A 22,320-nucleotide genomic window follows, 5' to 3' on the forward strand; every position below is an offset into this window, starting at 1 on the left:
TTTTTTAGCATTCTATCCAATACCCCATTTATTATGCAGTCTTTTCTCTCCAGTTGGTAGTTTCTATGGCGGCCCTTTCCATATTCTCACATAGTTTCTTCTCATGCATACGCAGACCAGTGTGCTGCCATTACTCAAGGGAACCTGCTGCAGATCTCTGGTACACTCTTTGTGTGAATCTCCCTTCTCTCCAGTATTCTGTCTTATAAATTCTAGCTGCCATGACTGCTCTGAACTCTGATCTTTGTCCCTTAACTTAGAGAATCCACTTATCTCTGTTTGAGGTCTTCCTTCCTGCACCAAAGCCTAGAAACTTCCTCCAGGTGGTCAGTTATTGTAATTGTAGATTTAACCATTTTTGTTTTTCTTTTTTCAGATATCACAGGCCTGTGTTGCCCATTGTTTAATGTCTGTAAAACCATTGTCTTGCATATTTTGTCAATTTTTCTAGTTATTTAAGGTAGGAGGTAAATGTGATTCCTACTGTTTCATCTTGACTAAAAGCAGAAGTCTTTTTGAATCCTCCAAATTGGAACCATTTTCAAAAGGGAGTGGGGCTCTATATTAGTAGCCAATTGGTAACCAAGTCTAATTAATTCCCAAGAATTCCTCTAGCTCATTTCTATTGAAATCTTTAATAATAAAATGGATAGTATTTGGCCATAAAAGCATTTGAGAACATTTAAGTATAGGGGCTTGTAGGTGGGATGGCAGCACAGGACTTTGAGCTGAACACATTTACATTCCAGATCTGGAATTTGGTTTGCTTACATCCAAAATTAAGAGTTTTCTGCACACAGGTCTATTTTGTGGGTAAGGTTAAGGCTGGTCATCAAATAAGATCCTACCTTAACTATAAGGCATGTGTGAGCTCATCACACTTGTGTACTTCTGGAATTTAGTTTTTACTCTTTCAAGGCAAGTGGGCTGACAACTTTCTCTCGAAATCCTGGAAATAATCTTGGTGTGGAGCTCTTTAAAAGGGCATTTTGAATAAAATTGGGTCTTTTAGCAAGCCATTAAAAACTAATTAGGATGTGCATTATGTTCTTGGGACACAATACATTGCAGTTTTTAGTGAATATACCTGCAAAATCAAGTATATCTAATTTATAGTTGGTCTTTAAGCAGCCAGCTTTCTGTGTGATAACTGATGATATTTTCTATCAACGCTTTTAGGAACTCGCAGCCCGTTCCATTTTAGATCACTCAAAAACTTTCTGAAGGTGTTAGGCATACTAACATTGAGGTGGCTTCTGTTACATTAATAAAAGACTCAAGCACTTAGTTTTTCTTCAGTACTTACAAGGTACCAAATGAGCTGCAGGGAAGATGAACAGACAGTTTAATACTTTCTAAAGTAATATTAAGCTTTACAGCACTAGAAATCTATTTAATTCCCTGTCATTGCTTCTAAAAGGCATTTCAAATATGTTGTCATTGGTAAAATGCTCAGTCATTGGAGAAGTATTTTTGACTTAGTGTTTGTATTGAAAATTTGCTAGTGAGACAAATCCTCTCCTGTGCTGGAGAAAAGTAACATTTTGGCTTTTCAACATAGTATTGATATTATGTTTGGAGTTTACAAATACCATGGATCTTTCAACTTGTGGGTTTAGAAAGGCTAATAGGTTTCATAGTCTTTGTTTTTGGAAAGTCACATTGTCTTGGTTACAGAGTTTTCCTTTAAATCCAATTTTCTCTTCTTTTAAATAACCATTTTATTAAACCAAGGTTCTGTAATTCCTTATTACATAGATATTGTCCCTTAATGTGAAAAACAGGATCAATGGCTGTAATTCTTTTTTTAATCAGTGTCTAGACTGTAATTGACTATTTAGTAATTGACAGGGGAGGGCTCTGCTAGACTCTTTGGAATATAATGACTAATTTGCAGACAGTGTTATGCCATGGTCGGGGGACGGGAGGAAATGTGCTCTGTAGAACACTAGCTATAACCTAAAAGCTTTTCTGGAGGAGAGGCTGATATGATCTGGCAATGTTCAAGTGCTTACATTCAGTAATGAAATATGCAATGTCATTTGGAAATGTCTGAGAATATTAAGGCAAATGTTGACAATAGTAAGCTAGATCATTTTCTCCAAAAACTTTGGTCTGCAGATACTTTTCTGTAACATTTGTTGGGGCACCTAGGAAGCTGGAAGAAAGAGATCAGTTCTCTATTTGAAAGTATCAAGAATGTGGAAGATGGAAGTCTAGGAGGCTCTCAGAAGATCTTATTTTTAGAGGTCATAGAAAGTTATGGATATATCATGTTCATCTAGCACTTTTACTATTAGAGACTCTAAGGATAGTTTCCATAGTACATAAAGGTAGAATTATCTAAGGTCCATCACTTGTGGGGTTGGTTGGGAATGCACATGAGTCTGAGTCTTTTACTGATCAAAGCCATTTCTGAAGACCAAGCTTGTGGGGGCATTATTTCAGTCCTTATATATTGACATGGGGCTAAAAAGTATTAGATGTGTTTCTATAGCACTTGACTGCATATTAGAATCACCTGGCACACTTAAAAAAAGAAATATTTATGCTTAGGTTCCTAAGATTCTGAATTAACTGTTCTGGAGTCAGTCCTAAATTTTTTTTTTTAAGATATTATTTACTTTATTTTTTCTTTATGTATCCCCTTTCCCCCAGATGGTTTCCTTGTTTGTCTGCTTGCCTTCTCCAGGTGGCATGAGAACCAATCCTGGGACCTCCCACATGAAGGGAGTGCCCAAAGGCCTAAGCTACATCTGCTCCCACAGGCTGCAACTTCCGCTGGCTTGTGGCCTCTGCTTGGTGTGGCGGGGGCTGAGTCTAGCTTGTTGTGGTGGGAGGCAGCATCTGCTTGTCTTTTAGGAGACATCAGAACCAAACCCAGGACCTCCCATGTGGTAGTCAGATGTCCATGTGGTTAAGCCACATCTGCTTCCCCCTAGATCATTTTTAAAAGCACCTCCGAGATTCTGATGTGCTGCTAGGATCAACCACTGGGATGGGGAAGGTGTGCATCAGGGATGTAGTACCTTCATACAGTTCAGATATGTTCTGTAAGAAGTAATGGGGGTGTGGTTAACATTGAAGCCTAGAAACAGATCTGTTAATCCTCACTCTAACTTCTCTGTGGCTGTTAGGTTATTGCCTGGTGGCCATGCTTGCAGAAAGCCCAGAACTCTTGAGTTAGATGAAATCACATTTTCATTTACCTTTCCTGGCCTTTACCATTTGAGTCATGTGACCTTGAAACAAATGAATAACTCATCTGAATGTTTTCTCATTTGAGAAATGAGAATAATGCAGTTTGCTTACATGCTTTGAGTTAATTTCAGAAAGGTTACTTATTGCCTAAATCTCCTAACCAAATATTTCTGTGATAATGTCAGAATGTGCTCTGTATAAGACATTCTCCTGGGCCTTGGGGAAAGGGAAAGATTTAAGATCTGTCTCCTGTTTCCAAGGAACTTGTGTAGGTGGATTGATACCTACAAAAAAATCTTATACTCTCACATTGTGTTGAATGATCAGTAAAAGTACATGGAGGAGGAGAGAATACTGTAGTCTGGGTGGTAGAGTGACCAACTCATACCAGTTGCCTGGACTTGGCTGGCTTATGCAGTGAAAGTTCTACAGTCTGCAGAGACCCTTCAGTCCTGGGCAAACCAGGAGAATTGGTCATCCTACAGTGTCAAGCAAGGCTTGGCAGGGATTAGGGTGTACCTGAGGGTAGGGTACAGAGGAGCCAGTTTTAGGGATGCATTTTGGGTGATGATAAAAATAATCACCCCTCTAATAAATTCAAACATACCCACCTTGTTCTTTATTAAATATTAACACATTACCCAACAATTCTACTCCTAGCTTTAAACCCACAAGAAATAGTTCAGAGCAGCATTATTCATAATAGACTCCAAACTTCAAACAACCCAGTGTCCACCAACAGGAGAATAGTTATATAATTGTGGTATATTCATAAAACATACTTTTACTTATAACAAGAGTAAATTTCTCAGACATAATGTTGAGCGAAAGAAGCCAGATTTAAAAAAAAAAAAGATCACAATATATGATTCCATTTCTAGGAAGTTTAAAATTAGGTAAACATAACCTACAGTGAGAGAAGGAAGAATAATTGGTTACTTTTTGCAGGCGTTATTGATTGGAAGAGAGCTCTGGTGTGCAGGCGACTTCTGGAGTCTGTATCTTGATCTCAGTGGTGGTTAAATGTGTATGCCGGGCAGCAGACTTGGCCCAGTGGTTAGGGTGTCCGTCTACCACATGGGAGGTCCATGGTTCAAACCCCGGGCCTCCTTGACCCGTGTGGAGCTGGCCCATGCGCAGTGCTGATGCACGCAAGGAGTGCCCTGCCATGCAGGGGTGTCCCTGCATAAGGGAGCCCCACGTGCAAGGATTGAGCCCCGTAAGGAGAGCCACCCAATGCAGAAGAAAGTGCAGCCTGCCCAGGAATGGTGCTGCACACATGGAGAACTGACACAACAAGGTGACGCAGCAAAAAGAAACACAGATTCCTGTGCAGCTGACAACAACAGAAGCGGACAAAGAAGACGCAGCAAATAGACACAGAGAACAGAAAACCGGGGTAGGGGGAGGGAAGGGGAGAGAAATAAATAAATAAACCTTAAAAAAATGTGTATGTGGGGAAGCGGACTTGGCCCAGTGGGTAGGGCATCCGTCTACCACATGGGAGGGCCATGATTCAAACCCCAGGCCTCCTTAACCCGTGTGGAGCTGGCCCATGCACAGCGCTGATGTGCACAAGGAGTGCCATGCCACACAGGGGTGTCCCTGTGTACAGGAGCCCCACGCACAAGGAGTGCACCTCGTAAGGAGAGCTGTCCAGCGTGAAAGGAAGTGCAGCCCAAGAATGGCGCCGTACACACAGAGAGCTGACACACAAGATGACGGAACAAAAAGAAACACAGATTCCTGTGCTGCTGACAACAACAGAAGTGGACAAAGAAGAACATGCAGTGAATGGACACAGAGAGCAGACAATGGGGGGGGGATTTGGGAGGGGAAGGGGAGAGAAATAACTAAAAAAAAATGTGTATGCTTATATAAATCCATTGGGCTGTGCACTAAAGGGTTGTGCACTTTATGTATTGTTATTCCTCAAAAAACTTGCAACATGTAAAGTATTTGAATCCTCACAAGAATCATATGAGATACAGGTATTGGCTTATAAATGAGACCCAGAAAAGGTAAGGTAATTTCTACTGGCCATTCTGCAAGTATTTCTCAGTGTGTGTTTGAAGGAATAGCAGTTCTTCAAGTGTTATCTGCAAAAAGGGTTTTATGGTGATATAAATTTGAGAAACCCTGGGTGTAAAAGAGTTAAATGTACTTTACTAAAGGATTAATAGGAATTCCCAAGGGGCAGGGGTCAGGAGAGAACAAGCAACATTTTCTTACTAGATCACAGATGTTTTAAAAAGAAGGATTTTGGAAAACACTCTGCCATGAAGCAAAGGCCTTGGCTAGGAGAGCTATCTGGCTGTAGTGTAGTATTTGTGTAGGGAAGTAACAAGAGAGAAGCAGAAAGTTAATTTGAGATTTGAGATTAGAGAATTTCCTGAAGAGAAATTCCACTGCCAGGCAAAAGACTTTAAACACAGAACAAAGACATGTTGAAAGTATTCTAAAGAGACTTGTAACAATGAGCAAAAATGACATGGAGGGGCAAAAATTAGGAGGCATCATGTAGTGGTGCATCAAAAAGGGCCCAAGCTGGAGAATGTGGTAGTATGAGTGTACAATGGTTATCCTACAGCAGTTGTGCTGGAGAATATAAAATATCGAGTTAATAATCACTCTCCGGGACCTCGTATATGGTAAGCCAGCATTCAAACACTGAGCCACATCAGCTTCCCTGAGTTGGTTTGATTTTTTTGTTTTTTTTTTTTTCAGGAGCAATCAGGAACAGATCCTGGGACCTCCCATGTGGGAGGCGGGCACTCAAATGCTTAAGCCACATCCGCTCTCCCTATTTTATCTTGTTACCATGTAGACAATTTTTTTGAGACTCGCCTTTTCTCGTTGCCCTTCAATTCATCCGCAAACATCACCAGTTTTCTTAAGATGTGGGATCATGAATTGGTCCAGAGCTCCCATGCCCTGGGCAGGGCTGGTGGGTTTAAATGTAGCAGGGTGGATGGGAAAGGTGCCAGGAAGGTTTGGGCCAAACTCATCTCACCTGTCAATGACTGAAGAGAAGTGTTCTCTAGTGGAGTTCTGGTGGCCAGGATATGGGGCCAGGGGGAGAAGCACCTGTGCAAGGTTGTTTTGACCTTTCCCAAGGTGTCTCTTCATGGGTGACCACACCTTCAGACTGGTTAGATAAACAGGGACTTCTGGGAAGGTTATGAAGAATGAAGCTCATGGTGTTTAGTGGGAGACAGCTTAGCTATCACGGTCCGCTCTGTTCCAAATCATGTCACCAGCTTATCCTCAGGAAGGTCATGTGGTGAAAGTCTGAGTTTTCTGCTGAGAAGGGCCAAGGCTTTGGGACTTGAAGATTCTGCTTTGCCAGTTTTTATCCTTAGGACATGGAACTATGTTTCTTATAATCTTTTCTGAGACAATTGGGAAACTCAGCAATCCCAGGTAAGGTCTGGCATGGAGGTTCAGAGGCACAGAAGTGGAATGATGAACTAAGTTGCTGAGACCAACTGGCTCAGAGGCCTCCATTTGCAAAGGCAAGAGATCTTCCAGGGGCTTCCTGGAGCTCAAGCCTGCTGGTTAGGGCCTTGCATTGGGGTGACTGCCCTGCTTCCAAATATTTTAAAATGGCTTCCTGGAGAGAAACACTTTCCCAATTTAGATTTTGTAATAAAAAGGAAGCCTCTTTGTTGGGGCTGCAGGTATTAGGAGAGTAGACAGACTGGCTTTCTTTTCTCTCTCTCTCTCTCTCTCTCTCTCTCTCTCTCTCTCTCTCTCTCTCCCTCTCTCTCCCCCTCTCTCTCTCCCTCCTCTCTTCTTTCCTCTCTTTCTTTCTTCTCTTTCACTTTTCCCCCTTCTTTCTCCTTTTCCCTTTCTGCCTCCCTTCCTTCCTTCCCTCCCTCCTTTTTTTTTTTTTAATTAGAGAAGTTGTGAGTTTACAAAACAATCCTGCATACTATACAGGTTTCCCATACATCACCCCACCAATAACACCTTGCATTGTTATGGAACATTTATTACAAATGATGAAAGAACATTGTAAGAATATTACTGCTAACTGTTGTCCATATCTTACATTTGGTATATTTTCCCCCCCACAAACCACCCTATTAATACCATGTATTAGCATTGTATATTAATTATGCTTCATGAGAGAAGGGTCTCTTATTTGTACTGTTAACCGTAGTCCATCATCTACCACAGGGTTCACTGTGTTATACAGTCCCATGCCTACTACAGTCCATCCAAATTGTACACTCAGTGGCTCTTCGTTTCATCACAGCTGTGCTGTCATCACCTCAGTCAATTTTAGAATTTTTCATTACTCCAAAAAGAAGAGTCCGATATACCCTATATCATTTATTATTCACCCTTAGAATTGATATAGTGTCTTTTCCACCGCTACAAAAATATTACATTACTGTTAACTATAAACTGTAAGATATATTAGTTGTATTTTTTCTATGTTTCACCATATACCTAGCACCTTGTAACAGAAGAACATTATTTTATTTATACTATTGTATTGGTCAGCCAAAGGGGTACTGATGCAAAATATCAGAAATCTGTTGGCTTTTATAAAGGGTATTTATTTGGGGTAGAAGCTTACAGTTACCAGGTCATAAAGCATAAGTTACATCCCTTACCAAAGTCTGTTGCTGTGTGTTGGAGCAAGATGGCTGCCAATGTTCAGCCTTACACTTCCTCTTAAGTCTCTGTGATCCCAGCTTCTTCCAATATCAACTACAGGCTGGGATAAGGCTCATCTCTCTTGTGGGGCTCTTTTCTCTCTGGGCTTAGCTGGTCTGCTCTCTCACAACGCCAGCTGTAAACTATCAGGTGAACCACTCCTCTCTCTTCTCAGGGCCTCCTCTGTGTCTAATGGAGCCTTCTATCTTTCCTCATGTATCTGCTTCTCTGTATATTAACTTCCCGGGGCTCCAACATCAAAACTCCACTTTTTGCTCTGCCCTGTCATTTTCTCTTTGAGTCCCTGCCCCCATGTCCTACTGACATGGCCCAGTCAAAGCCTTAATCATTATTTAATCAAATAAAAGTGAAACCTTTGAATTTAATACAATTGAATATACCCAGAGAAACAGATCAGTTTACAAACATAATCCAATATCTATTTTTGGAATTCATAAATAATACCAAACTGTTACAGATATTAACCACAGTCTTCATCTACCACTGAAATCACTGTTACACAATCCCTAGATTATCCTCTAGTTTCCTTTCGATTGGCATTTATGTCCCTAGACTACCCTTTTCAACTATAATCACATTTATAAATCAGCAGTATTAGTTATACTCACTATAATGTATTACTATCAATTCTACCCATTTCCACACATTTACAATTGAATTAAAAGTTCTGCATATAGGGGAACATCAGCTCCTGTTTTCAACCCACATTTTCTTAGTAATCTGTACTCTAGAGTTTACCTCTTGAGTTTACTCATCGTATTTAGTTCATATTAGTGAGACCATACAATATTTGTCCTTTTGAATCTGGCTTATTTCACTCAACATAATGTCCTCGAATTTTATCCATGTTGTCATATGCATCCCAACTTCATTTCTTTTTTCATAGTGTGTACATACTACAGTTTGTTTATCCATTCATCGATTGGTGAACACATGGGTTATTTTTGTGAATTTTGACAAGGCTGTCAAACCCACCCAGCTAGGTCAGAACAGACTATTCAACAAATAGTGCTGAGAGAACTGGATATCCATATCCAAAAGAAAGAAAGAGGACCCTTATTTCATACTTTATACAAAAATTAACTCAAAATGGATCAAAGACCTAAATCTAAATATAAAAGCTAAAAGCATAAACCTCCTAGAAAAAAATGTAGGGAAACATCTTTAAGATCTTGTGGTAGGTGGTGGTTTCTTAAACCTTACACCCAAAACATGAACAACAACAAAATAGATAAATTGACCTCAAAATTAAACACTGTGCTTCAAATGACTTTGTCAAGAAGGTAAAACTGCTGTTTCACCTACTCAATGGAAGAACATATTTGGAAGTCACATGTCCAATACGGGTTTGATTTCTATGTGAGGTAAAGAGATCATATAATTCAATGATGAAAAGACAAGTAACATAATTTAAAAGTGGTCAAAAGACTTGAATAGACATTTTTCCAAAGAGGAAATACATATGACCAAAAGAACATTACAAGCTGCTCACATCACTAGCTATTAGGGAAATGCAGATCAAAACTATATCATTTCACACCTTACAGAAAGGTTGTTATTAAAACAGTGCTGGAGAGGATGTGGAAAAATGGGAACAATCCTTCACCACTGGTGGGAATGTAGAATGGTGCAGCCCCTGTGGAAGACAGTTTGGCAGTTCCCTGAAGCTAAATATAGATCTGCCGTATGATCCAGTAATCCCGCTTCTAGGAATATATTCAGAAGAACTGAAAGCAGGGACATGAATAGACATTTGCACACCGATGTTCATAGTGGCATTATTCACAATTGCTAAAAGACCCAATATTTTTAAGTTGCAAAGATTAACAGGATGAGCAGCCAGATTGTCTCAGCCCAACTTTCACATTTTTTGTGTTTTGTTTTTTAGAGAAAGAGGAAAGATCCAGCAACATAAAACAAAACAAACACACACACATACCTAAAAACCTGAAATTTATACTAAACCTGAGGTCCAAAATATAATTAACCATGGCCTTGGACCTGGAATGAGCCAGAAGGGAAGGAGGGAGAAGAAAAGTATAATAGAAAGTAATATCCAAGGGTGAGCCTCCCTCTGGGCGGACACTTCAGCCCCACTGCCTAGCCAGCTCATGCTCACTTGCCTCTTGAGATCTCTGCTGAATTTGAATGCTGCTGGAGCCTTTAAGCCGGGGAGGCTGTGTATGTTAATATTTTAATGGGTGAGGGAGAGGAACAAGCTAAGAGTAAGTTTAGTGTTTGCCAATCTTCATGACATTAGTGTACTTTGATGTTTATGAGAGTTCATTGTGGCAAAAACCATACATAGATTTATTTAACTCAGTTATTCTCAAAGTTAAACATGCTTTTAGTGTATTAGCATCTCTAAGAGGTTTCATAGAAACATACCTTGTCAAACTCTAAACTGTCCTAAACTTTTCTAGCCACCAATCCCTTTACACAGTGTGCCTATCAACATCTTCCAGTACGTCAGTGTCACTAACAGCAGCAGAAATGTAGTCAACATTTATTGAGTATTTACTGTATACTCGGTGCTATGTTAGGCATTTTCCTCTCTTAAGGCTTTGAAATGTGAGCATTTGTTTCCTTTATGAAACAATAAATAGCTCCCTGTTGGATTGTTCATACTTTTCTTAAGATGATACAAACTGATAGGTAGTAGTGCTGACATCTGAACCTGAAAGCAATGCCTGGCATTCAGGACGAATTTCCTATGCTTCCTTGCTTCACCAGCTCTCACACTTTATTACTCATATGGCCTGGGGCCACGTGGGCAGGAGGCTGTTCTTTGCAGTTTGAAAGAGCAACTGACTTTCTGCAGGCGATCCCTGAGTATCTATGGGCTGAAATAGCCCAGAGGTCTTCTAACCAGTACCCAAGTTCAGTTTTCATTAACCCTGGCCTACCCTCACCCTCACCTGGCTGCTGGGGGTGTGCAAGAGAACTGTGGCTGTAAATTCAACCATTGTTATTAACAAGGAGCCTTCCCTTTTCTGGCTTGCAGAAGACATCCAAGATGGATGGGAAGTTCATTGGTCTAGTTACTGAGCTGCCTGGAGCAGCTCCTGATGTCAATTTCCCTCCCAAGGTCAGAGGCCCCCTCCAAATGGCTTTGTGAGGGTAAGCCAGGAAGAAAATAGCAACACCTTTGAAGCATGCTGAACTTGGCTCTAATTGAGCTCTTCCTGTTGATTAGAATCTATTTGCATTCATTTTCCGGCAGAAGGGCTCCTTTGCTTCCTCAGATGGCACTGAGCATCGAAGCAGGGCATCTACATGTGCCTCTGATGATGGTATTTGAACAAAATTAGCCAAAGTGCACTAGGCAAAGGAAGATAGATTTGAGATCCTGGGATGCCCACAGGTCACATTCTGTGAGCTGAGCTGCCTCCTTTCCTCTCTCTTGGACAGGGTGGTCTTGGTGGGGTTGGTGACAGTAGGACTAGCTGATTGGAGAGGGCAGAAGAGAGAATAATTCAGGATCAGAGATGAAGGTGTCTTTGTAGGGATGCAGCTGCTCCCATTAAAGTGCTCAGAAAGCTTTCGAAAACATTACTCACTAAGCCTCCAAGCTCTTGTCAAAGGTGGGAGGTCCCTTGTGCCAGGCCCCATTAGGCAGTGCAGGTGGAATGTGGCATCGTCCTTGATCACCTGAGTCCATGGCCGTGATGCTCCCTGGGAGGTGCCAAGCAGGATTCCTGCCTCCTACTATTTCTTAAAACCCTGCATTCCCCAAGGATATATTGTTAAGTTCTTCAAGACAATGTTTCAAGTTTAAGGCTGGGCGGCTTGTTTGTTCACTTGGCAATCAATAAGGAGTTGAACTTTGTCATTGAGGAGAGCATGGCCCCAATTCATCTCTTTTAAGTTTTTGCTCTACATTTGAGCTCACTATTGTTGCTGAATGGAATTGTGAATGAAGTGGAAAGGAAGACAGGCTGAGCTCCTGGGCACCACGTTATCCTTCAGCATGTCACGGAAGCTGCTCATGTGAACCACAGTCACGTGACCTCACACCAGTACCCACTCCCCAGCGTTTGGCATAGCTGTCTCCATGAGGTGTTTAAGATCACCACCCAGATTTTGCTATGAGGAGCTCTCCCTCCCCCCTCATTGGGTGTGGTCTTGGGGAGCTGGTCTTTGAAGGATTCTAATTCTCTTTTGGCCAAGAGGTAGAGAGGTGATTCAAGCTTATGCTATTAAGCACTCCCTGGAATTATCTGGGTAGTCTTTCAAACATTTTATAATTATTTAAAGATAAAGTTGCATCTATGTTCCAAATCATTTCAAAGAATGTTAATTTTCATGGAATTGTGGATGGTTGGCCCAAGTCAAAGTGTCTGACCCCTAGGACTAAACTTGGGCTTTGACATACAGAAGGACATCAGAAATAAATTACATTGCAAAAGAGGTAAAGTGAAGATGCGAAATAAATGAGTGATTTTACTGTGTACAAAACCACATCACATTTTATGCAGGCAACTTCATAGTACTTCCACTGTGGAGGGCTCAGCCTTTTGTTGGCCTGAGGGAACAGCAGGAGACATGGAAATATCTGGAAATTCCAGGCCAGAGAAGAGACTTTGGCTCTCAACTTGCTTCTGAGCAGTGGAGCTGGAGCACCAGTGGATCTCTGGAACTGCCATCCTGTCTAGGCCCAATGCCTTAATTCTTTTTCTCTAAAATGGGAATATCATTGACCCCTTTCCAGTGATCTAGGGAAGGCCTTCCTAGAGCTCTATCTGTGGACTCCTGTGGACACCCAGGAAAACTTCTGGAATTTTGTTCCTGTGCAGAGTGACTGAAGAATGAAAATGGTGGGCATTTGTTCCTTCCAAGGGCACTGAGCACTCCACTTGTTCCTTCATCTCAAGGCTGCTCCAGTTCTGTACTTTCTGACCACTCGGCCTTGGGCAGCAAACAGGAGTTTATTGGAAGGCTATGTGGCAGGTAGCTCACAGAGACAGGGTCTGCTTCCACTGCTTGCACTCAATGGCTGGCCCTGCCCCTTTTTACCCTCTTTCTTGGTGGTTGCATCTATGTTCACAACCTCACATAAACAAACCTTTGTCACAAACCTGAAACATTTGTGCAGAAAACTCTCTAAGCCATATTTCCAGCTTGGATGGAAATGCCCATGGGGCATACAGCCACATGAAGGGAAACTCAACCTCAGAGCATTCTATGGAAGCACAGCTCAGCAAAGATGTGATGTTAGAGAGAGAATCCCACTCCCCTCCTGGACAGCCTCTCCTTACTCCAGTTCCCAGTTCCCAACTTGCTTCTGAACTCTGTGGCTAAATCCCATCCACTCTGTCTCTGACTCGCTCTGCTCTGTTCATGCTCCTGACCAGTCCCACTGTAGCTGCCTCATTTCAGGCCTCCCTTTATTTCTGGCCTGTTGCAGCTCTCTCCTAACTGGTCCCCACGCTGCGAGGCAAGGTACTCCAAACTCAGAAACTTCAGGGACCAGGCTGGCTGTGCAAAGTTGTGAAGTAACCTGGAGTAATTAATGACCAGGCTTACTGGGAAGGGAGGCTCAGGATTCAACTATCTTTCAGCAGGATTGCATTCTTTAGGCACCTCTGTGGGCTTTTTTCAGTTCTCAGGCAGATGTTAAAAGCACCATGCCTCTCATACTTCCCTAAAATCTTTGGATGCTGATTAGGGAGTTTATTCTCTGGAATAAAACTTCCCAAAGCCTTTCCATGGTAGATCGTGCAGCTGACACACGGAGAACTTGGAGGACTCTATTAGGAGTATACTCCTGATAGAAAAGGTTTGGGTCAATTTATGCTTCTCCAAATGTACCCCTCAAAAGCTTCCACCTGAAGGTGGAAAATTTTCCACTTGAAGGCTGCTTCTGGTCCTAACTGGAAGTTCACTTTCCCCAAGAAGGCTTCTGTCTTTCCTATTAAATTAACCTTTTTGAGCCTCTATTTCCTCCTCTGTAAAAAGGGCATAAAACTCTCTAAAGTTTTCTGAGAGCTAAAAAAAAGATTCATATGTACAAGGGCTTTATTATCTGTCAACCATGGCACAAATGTAAGGCTTTGTTGCTGAAAGTAATAGTTGGTTGGCCATGAAGTCCAACCTCCCACTCAGGCATGCTGTAAAAGAGACTACTGCCCTGATAGTTAGTGATTGAATGCCTTTGGTGGTGGGGTGCTCACCATCCTACATTCTGCTTTACTGTTGGATGCCTCAAGTTAGAAAGTAGAAATGGTCTCTCTGCACGGGTCTTTATTCTGTATTGTTCCAGGGAACAGAGCATTCTGTGCGCTGTGTGTGGCTACTCTTTCCAACTGAAAGAGAGATTTGTGTTTGCTAGAGGGAGAGTCCAGGTGTTTGACATGGGAAGGTTTGGCGGAGAGAGAAGTATAGGGGAGAGAAGGAACAGAAGGCTGTGGGGTAGGCATGTAGGGAAAGGGCACTAGGTTTTTGGTGGATAGCAGTTAGCATCTGCCATTGCCATTAGACATCATACTTCTGCCTGTGCCAGGCTTTTGGGCTGCTGAGAGGAAGTCATTCATTTCCTTCTCTAAGCCTGGTTTCAGACCTGCCTCTGTACTAGCTGCCCCATCTTTGTTGGAATTCAACATAATGTGGGGGGAGGGAATCCAGATAATGATAATCTCTTACTGTTTTCTAAGCATTCTTTCTAGGAATAGGGCTTGCCAAACTATTATCCAGTTGACTAGAGGGGAAAATTGATTTGAGGGCTCTAATTAATATGAATTCCGAAAAAGCGATCTGGAGAAGATGATGACTTAGTCTTAAGAACGGCTTTTTCTGCTGGAGTTACAAAAAGAAAGTCATGAGATAAAGCTGAAAAACAGATTCAAGCCTAAAGTGTCCTAGGAGAATGAGTTGTCCATCTGTTTACATGACCTGTCAGGAGTAAAAAGAACTGGAATCATATCACCCTCAAAGTAAGATGCTCAAATGTTGCTAACTGCTGGCCTAAAGATGTGTTTTGATTTCCTTGTACCGGTTTGTTGTTATTGTTGTTTTAATTTAACTAGTCGTAAAAAGGAAAAAAATGATAGGAATTCACATAAAAATCAGAATTTTTATTGTCTTGTGAAAACCTGGAAGATGTGGCATGTGGGCTCCTGGTCTGGCCAGTCGGGAACTACAAGGCAGTCAGTCCCTTAGGTCTGTCATGGGCCCACCGGGCCCTACTGTCTTGTCAATGAGTGAAGTAGCTAGGCCATCCCAAAAGCATTTGAATGCAGTCTCCCTGCTTATCTGAGTCCTGCCAGTGACATTTTATGTATGACCAGTTCAGGATTAAACTCTGGTGGAAATTCCTTTTTACTACCTAGTTAGGAGGCCGGGAGAACAGAAGTGACGGAGAAACTAAACAATATGAAAGAAACTCTGTTGAGCCAAATGAAAAATTGACCTTGGGTGTTCTCTTTTGTTCCCAAGGTGAGAGTTAAAGGAAATGATTTGTTTCTGTTGTTTTTAAGAACCTTAAAAGATCAACAGCATTCAGGTATTTAAGCCAGTAATTTGGGAATAGCAAGTTAGCAAATTGTTCTTCTGCTAACCTTTTGATCATTGACGGGATTGTTTCTGTCTCCCTATGATACACACAGTTAATGTTCATAGCAGAATTACTGGGTAAATACTGAATCAATCTGTTGTTTATTTGTACTTGGAAGCAGGCAGATCCTTGGTAATGGGATCAGCAGGGGCCCACCAACTTGTATGTTTGTGGTTGAATGTTACTGGTATGTTTGGATTTCATAAGTCCTTTATGCCAGAGAGTTAAGTGGATTTAGAACTTCAGAACAACTGAAGCAGTTCAATGAAAGCATATAGCGTGTTTAATTAGCATTTTTTGGAACTGAATTATATCAATGTAATGAAATATTTTTTTGAAATAGAAATAGCTTTAAAATTTTTTTCTCATTAGGAAAGTAGCTGTGTTCACTGTAAAAGAAATTCAAACATACAAAGGAAATTAAAAGTAAGGTATAACATCACCCCCTAAAATTAATCACTATTACCTTTTTGATATATAGCTATCCAGATATATTTCTTTGCCTACTTCTTTGTACATATATAGCTTATTATTGTATAATCTTTTCCCCACTTATTGACAAAGTACAATTTCCACACTATATGAATGACAGAACTTCCTCTTAAAAACTTGAAGTTTAATAGATATTCATAGATAATCATTCATTCAAGACTTTCTGAGTATCTACTGTGTGCCAGACACTGCTCTAGGAACTGAAGGTGCATGAAGAAACCATGTGAACAAAGCGGGGAGGGAAGCTGGATGACTCTGCCCAGCACCGACAAGTGATGTAGGTGGTCAGGTGTTAGGGTCATTTTGACTGGTCAACAATTGTATTTATTAAAACAGCACTTAGAAACCTAAATTAAAGAACTTAGGAGGACCTGTGTCATCTACATCATTATTTTTATTGGTTGCTTAGTATTCCAGTATATATTTAGCTACTCTTTGGTAGACATGTAGGCTATTTACAGATTTTCACTCTTCATTTAAATAGTGGTGAGATGAACATCTTTGTCCAGGCTCTGAAGTCACTGTGCACTTGCCTGGTTATTTCCTCAGAATAGGGTTCTCTACCTCAGCACTATTGACCCTTTGGGCTGGATAATTCTTTATCGTGGGAGTTGTCCTGCACATTGTAGGATGTTTAGCAGCATCTCTGGCCTCTACCCCCTGGATACCAGTAGCATCTCCCCAGTTGTGACAATCCAAAATATCTCCAGTCATTTCCGTATGTCCCTGGGGGGAAAACTGCCTTTGGTTGAGAATCACAGACTTAGAATAAATTGAGAGAAGTAGAAATCCTGAATCCAAGGGGATGTAAGGTTTTGCTTACATGTCCCGAGGTGTACTCTAAAATGGCTGTGGGCAATTTCACCTCTTAGTATTGCTGGGGGTGTGGGGGAACAGGTGTCCTCCTGCACTGGTGGGAATATATATGCATATATTTTAGAGGTAAAATTCGTATAATATACTATTAACCATTTTAATGTACACAATTTAGTGGCGTTTAGTGTATTCACATGTTGTACAATTACCACCTGTTGCTAAATTCAAAGCTTTTTCATTACCCCAGAAAAGCAATCACTCCCCATTCCCACAGTCCCCACCCCTTGGTCTACTATCTGACTATGGATTTGCTTATTCTGGACATTTCATATAAAAAGAATCATATAATATGTGACCTTTTGTGATTGGCTTCTTTAGCTTAACATATTTTCGAGATTCATCCATGTTGTAGCAGGTAACAGAACTTCGTTCATTTTTATGCCTGAATAATATTCCATTGTATGTATATAACACATTTGTTTATCCATTCATCTCTTTTGGGTTATTTCCATGTTTTGTCTATTATGAATAATGCTGCTAAAAGGAATGTAATTTTTAAAAATTTCCACCTATCTGTTTGGCAAAGAGTAAAAACAACATTGAGATAGTTAAAATTTCTTCGATTATTATAAGATTAATGATTTGTACTAGAGACCAATAAATATATCCAAGGATGTTCAGATTCCTCAATGTGGACAGTAGCAGCCATTTTGATGTTTGTCCTCATGCAGAGAGTCTGGAAATGTGTGCTGGGTACTTTTTGCATTGTTCTGTGAGAAATGATATGGATTGTGGGATTTTCAAAAAAAGCGTTGAAGTAAGGTTGTTTACTTCTTTACACCACTTGCCCCCAAAGACTGCACGGAAACAAGAATTATGAGTTTGGATTGTTGTTAGGCTATTGATTATGACCTCTTAATTTTAAACATGTGTTACAAGGCAAATGATCCTCCTTGAATTGTCACAGTGGTTGAAGTTCCATAAAATTCCTTTCCTCAATGTTGCCATGTGGAATAGTCCTTAACCACATTTGCAGAATTCTGGGCAGCCATATTTCCAATGTGCACTTCCCATGCATCAGTGGAACTTGCAAGCTTCTTTTTAATTTTTAAAGAGAAGTTCAGTTTTCCCTTTGTGCAGGAAAAAGCCCTTAAATCTCTTTTCTTTCCCTTCTTTGAGGTTCTGGGGCCGCTTATTGAACTGGGTAACTCATATGCAGGAAACTGATGCTCAACCATTGAACCATATTGGCTCCCCTGAGTTTTTTTCATTTGCTTGTTGCTGTTTTTTTTTTGCATTTTTTGTTTGTTTGTTTTTAGGAGGCAGTAGGGACTGAACCTGGTAACTTCTATGTGGGAAGCAGGTGCTCAACTGCTTGGGCCACATCCATTCCCCCCATCCCCTAAAAAAATCCTTAAATCTTGCATTCAGGTTTTGGAGAAACAGGATAAAGACCCTGCTAGTGGTGAGCTCACTCTTTGCTATTGCATCATCATATGATAAATATAAAGAGTCAAATACTGAATTTTATATATTAATACCTTCCTAATCTAGACAGTTATTGAGAGCCAGATAGAATTTATAGAAAGTTAAGTTGATAAAAGTTTATAATAATAACATTTTATTACTTTCAAGTTCATGTAGGTAACTTCAAAGTATCTACCTCAAGGTGTTGCTGCCTGAGTATGCTTTATTAAATACGTACCTTATTTATGATTACTGTGTTGTTTATATTTAAGCTAATGAGAAAATAAATCTTAAGTAGGTCAACCACTCCCTGCTATACACATTCTGCCTTTATTTTTTATTGAGATAACAATTCACATATCATAAAATTCACCTTTTAAAGTGTACAATTTTGTTTAATATTCATAAAGTTGTACAACCATCAGCACTATCTAATCCCAGAACACAGTCATCACCCTAAAAAGAAACACATGCCCCTTAGCAGTCACTCGCATTCCCTCTTCCCCACCAGCTCCTGGTAACCATTAATCTGATTTCTATCTCTACAGATTTCCCTCTTCTGGATATTTCATATAAATGGGATAATAAAATATGTGACCTTTTGTATATGGCTTCTTTCAGTTAGCATAATGTTTTCAAAGATCATCCATGTTGTAATATATATAAAAACGTCTTTCCCTTTTACAGCTGAATAATATTACATTGTATACCTTTACCACATATTTTTAATCTATTGATCAGTCAGTGGTGGACATTGGGTTGTTTCCACTTTTTGGTTGTTATAAATAATGCTGCTGTGAACAAACATGTACAAGTTTTTGGTTGAACATATGTTTTCAGTTCTCTCGGGGATATACCTACAAGCAGAATTGGTGTATCATATGGTAACTCCATGTTGAACTATTTGAAGAAATGTCTAAGTGTTTTCCACAGTGACTACCATATCCCCACTAGCAGTGTAAGATGTAATTCTCCATATCCTCCTTCATTATTATTATTATTATTGACATCCTAGCAAGGCTGCCTTTATTTTTAATTTGCTTAGCAAACTTTATTCCATACAACATGGAAGTGAGTACATGATTCCCAATTTGAAATGGTTTGACTGCTTGTTTTGTTTCATTGGAGGACTTCTTCTTTCTCTATTTCTGCCTTTCCCTTTGTCAGTTTTGGATTTATTCATTTTAGCTCCTGCCCTTAGATGAGGTGAAGGCAGTCACTTGTAGTTCCCTGCCCTCCTCTTCTGGTATCTCCTGAGTTAAAGCTTCCACCATGTGGATGTTTCTGGTTTCCTCATGCTGCCCTGTCAGGGTTAAATGAAACTAATGCAGGTTGAAATTATTTTATGAATTGCAAAAAGAGAAAGATTACATCTGTGGGCTCCTCCACTCCTGTGGGTGTGAGCAACGTTTTCAATTGGACTGTGATAGAGGCGTGAGTCAGGTTGAGTCTCTGTACTCTTGCTGTTTCTGATAAAAAATGGAGACACATTGGAAAACTGAGCTCTGCCATTTTTGATCCTGCCATGTCATAGAAAGGAGAGGCTCAAGCAGCAGAGGCCCCAGAGAGAGATGAGCCATTTGCCTGATAAGTTTCAGCTGAAATTGGGAAGAAACCAGAGCAGCTGAATATGAGAGAAGAGGCCTGGTAAAAGATAAGCCCTATGCCTGGTTGCCCTCACCTGACCTCCAGGAGATGGTATAGCCAGGAGGGTAAGGCAGAGACCAGGCAGAGATTGCCCACCATCTTGTTTCAACACGTGCCAGCTGACTTGTATGAGAAAGCACTTATTATGGTGCCTTGAGTTGGACTTCTCACAGCCTTGGAACTGTACGCATTTATACTAAATAAATACCCTTTATAAAAGCTAGCACATATCTGGTTCTTTGCATCAGCAGTCTTTTGGCAAACTAAAACAGACATTAAATGAAGTTGTTTTGAGTCTTTAATTCCTTTTTTAAAAATTATTAAGGGGTTTACCCCCTTCTACTTCCTCATCCCTCTCCCAATTGTGTAGTTTAACATAATTTTTTCCTCTCTCTGAGCAAATAAAGTCCTTGTATCTCTCTTTTAATGACAAATCAATCTCAACATCATAATGTTACTAAATTGGGAGAGTAGTTGAGTTTAAAGATTTTGCTTTGTCCACTCCCCCAATATTTCTGTTTAAAAAGTCTGTCATCCAGGACTAATGGAGGACATTAGTGAGAGAAGTTAGCACCGTTTTGATTTATTTCATTTACTTTGAAAATTGTTTTCACTTGTCTAATGGATTAATTATGAGAAATGAATCTTGGGATCGGGTGAGGAAAGAGAAAGCCGAAGTTCCAAGTCTTCCCTTGGTTAAGGATGGCCTCATGGCCACAGGGCCCATTCTGCTTGCTCCTAGCACAGGGCCAGTACAAGGTGCGCCTCTGCGCAGGTCCCTGCCTCAGGGACCTGTGGAAGCAGAGATTGGCAGATGCAGTGATTGTGCCCTGCCATGTGCCTGATTGCCCACAGCTATAGCTCGGGGAGAAGCCACCTCCTGGTGAAGCCTCCCTTGATTGAGATACTTTCACAGTCTCAGAATGGTACACTTAAAAGTTAATACATATCCATTGTAAAAGCCAACCCATTTCTGGTATATTGCTTTGGCAACCTTTAGCAAACTAAAACAGATGAGCAGGAGTAAACTGGATAACAAATTGGGGGAGGGGAATTCCAGGAACAGTGAAAACTCATTGAGAAAACTTAATGAAATCACAAAAGGATATATTTAAAATTTAGGGGCCTAAGAATTGGAGATCCAGGGAGTTCCAGAAACTTGGTGGGCCTATCTTTTATATTTTGGGGGATCACTGTGCAGGTCAGTAAACCATGCTCTGCCTTAATCTATAAACTCATGAGACAAAAGAGAAATCTAGAATTTGAGTGCTACAAAGAAGCTCCAACCCCAAAGTGAGGGGCCTGATACATGGCTCGAGGAGACTGGGATCTGAGCACTCTTTCCACCGGCAGTGTTTAAAAGGGGACTTGGTGAGGCAGATTGTAGAGGGCAGCTTCCCAGCTCCCCATAACCATCCCAGTTAAGCCCCATGGAAAGCCCCCACCTCAACCTAAAAAGTTCTTCACTGCAATTCCAGGGCTTTCCCTTTTGCTCTTTCCCAAGCAGAAAAGAGGCAAGACTGATCCTTGTGGCTGATTAGGCTTCTGCAATTGTGTTCTTTGTCACCATCCTATGATGCCATGCCCTTGTCTCATCCTCCTTCCTGGTGTGCTGTAAATGCAGGTAGCTGACTCTGCTTCCCCAAGGTGGGGGCCCCCAAGGCTGGCCCTGGCATTCCTCCTCATGCTTGAGGGTTACTGCCTGTCACCTCCCTTTGCTGTCTTTAACACTTGGCTTCACATTCCTCCTGCAGTCTGTGTCTTTACCAATTTTTCATTATTATTTTAGTGACTGTAGAGAGGCCACTGGGAGTGAAGACAGCAGGCACCAGTTTTTATAGTTAATTAAACACCTAAAGAACTAAAAGACATGTGGGCTTGCCCTTTGCTTACCTGGAACCTGTTATATGCTGTCTTGCCTTTGATTTCCTTTCTGCTCATATGGCTCTTGGTAGCCAGAATCCGTCTTGCTTGCATCACCAGACATCAGGGAGCCTGGTTTAACATTGCCCTCCATGTAGGCATTTTGAAAACAGATATTTGAATGTATGTAGTTTCTTGGGCTTGTGTTGGCTAATGGTGCATATTAATCCAACTTGTCTCCTCCAAATGGAAGAGCTTTTAAAAGCTCCCATGACTAGAATGAAGGTGAGATGGCGACAAGGGAGAAGGTGGATGCTCTGGATGGGACATGCCAAGCTTTTATTAGGGTAAGTTAACCACTAGTTTTAAAAGGCTAGTAAGATAGGGAATCAGAGGGATCTGGAACTGAGCAAGAAGTCCATATGTCATTTGGTACCCCCAAGATGGCTGCTGGAAGACCCTCACAAAAAACTGAATTCAGAAAGATTTCCTCTGGAAGCCGGGAGAAGCCCTGGATATTCTCCAGGGGCCTATCCTTGAGCCCTCCTGGGGAATTGATGGATAGGGTAATCAATCCAAACAGCAAAGAGGTC

Source organism: Dasypus novemcinctus, chromosome 18, assembly GCF_030445035.2.
Source record: "Dasypus novemcinctus isolate mDasNov1 chromosome 18, mDasNov1.1.hap2, whole genome shotgun sequence".
NCBI classification, from domain to species: Eukaryota; Metazoa; Chordata; class Mammalia; order Cingulata; family Dasypodidae; genus Dasypus; species Dasypus novemcinctus.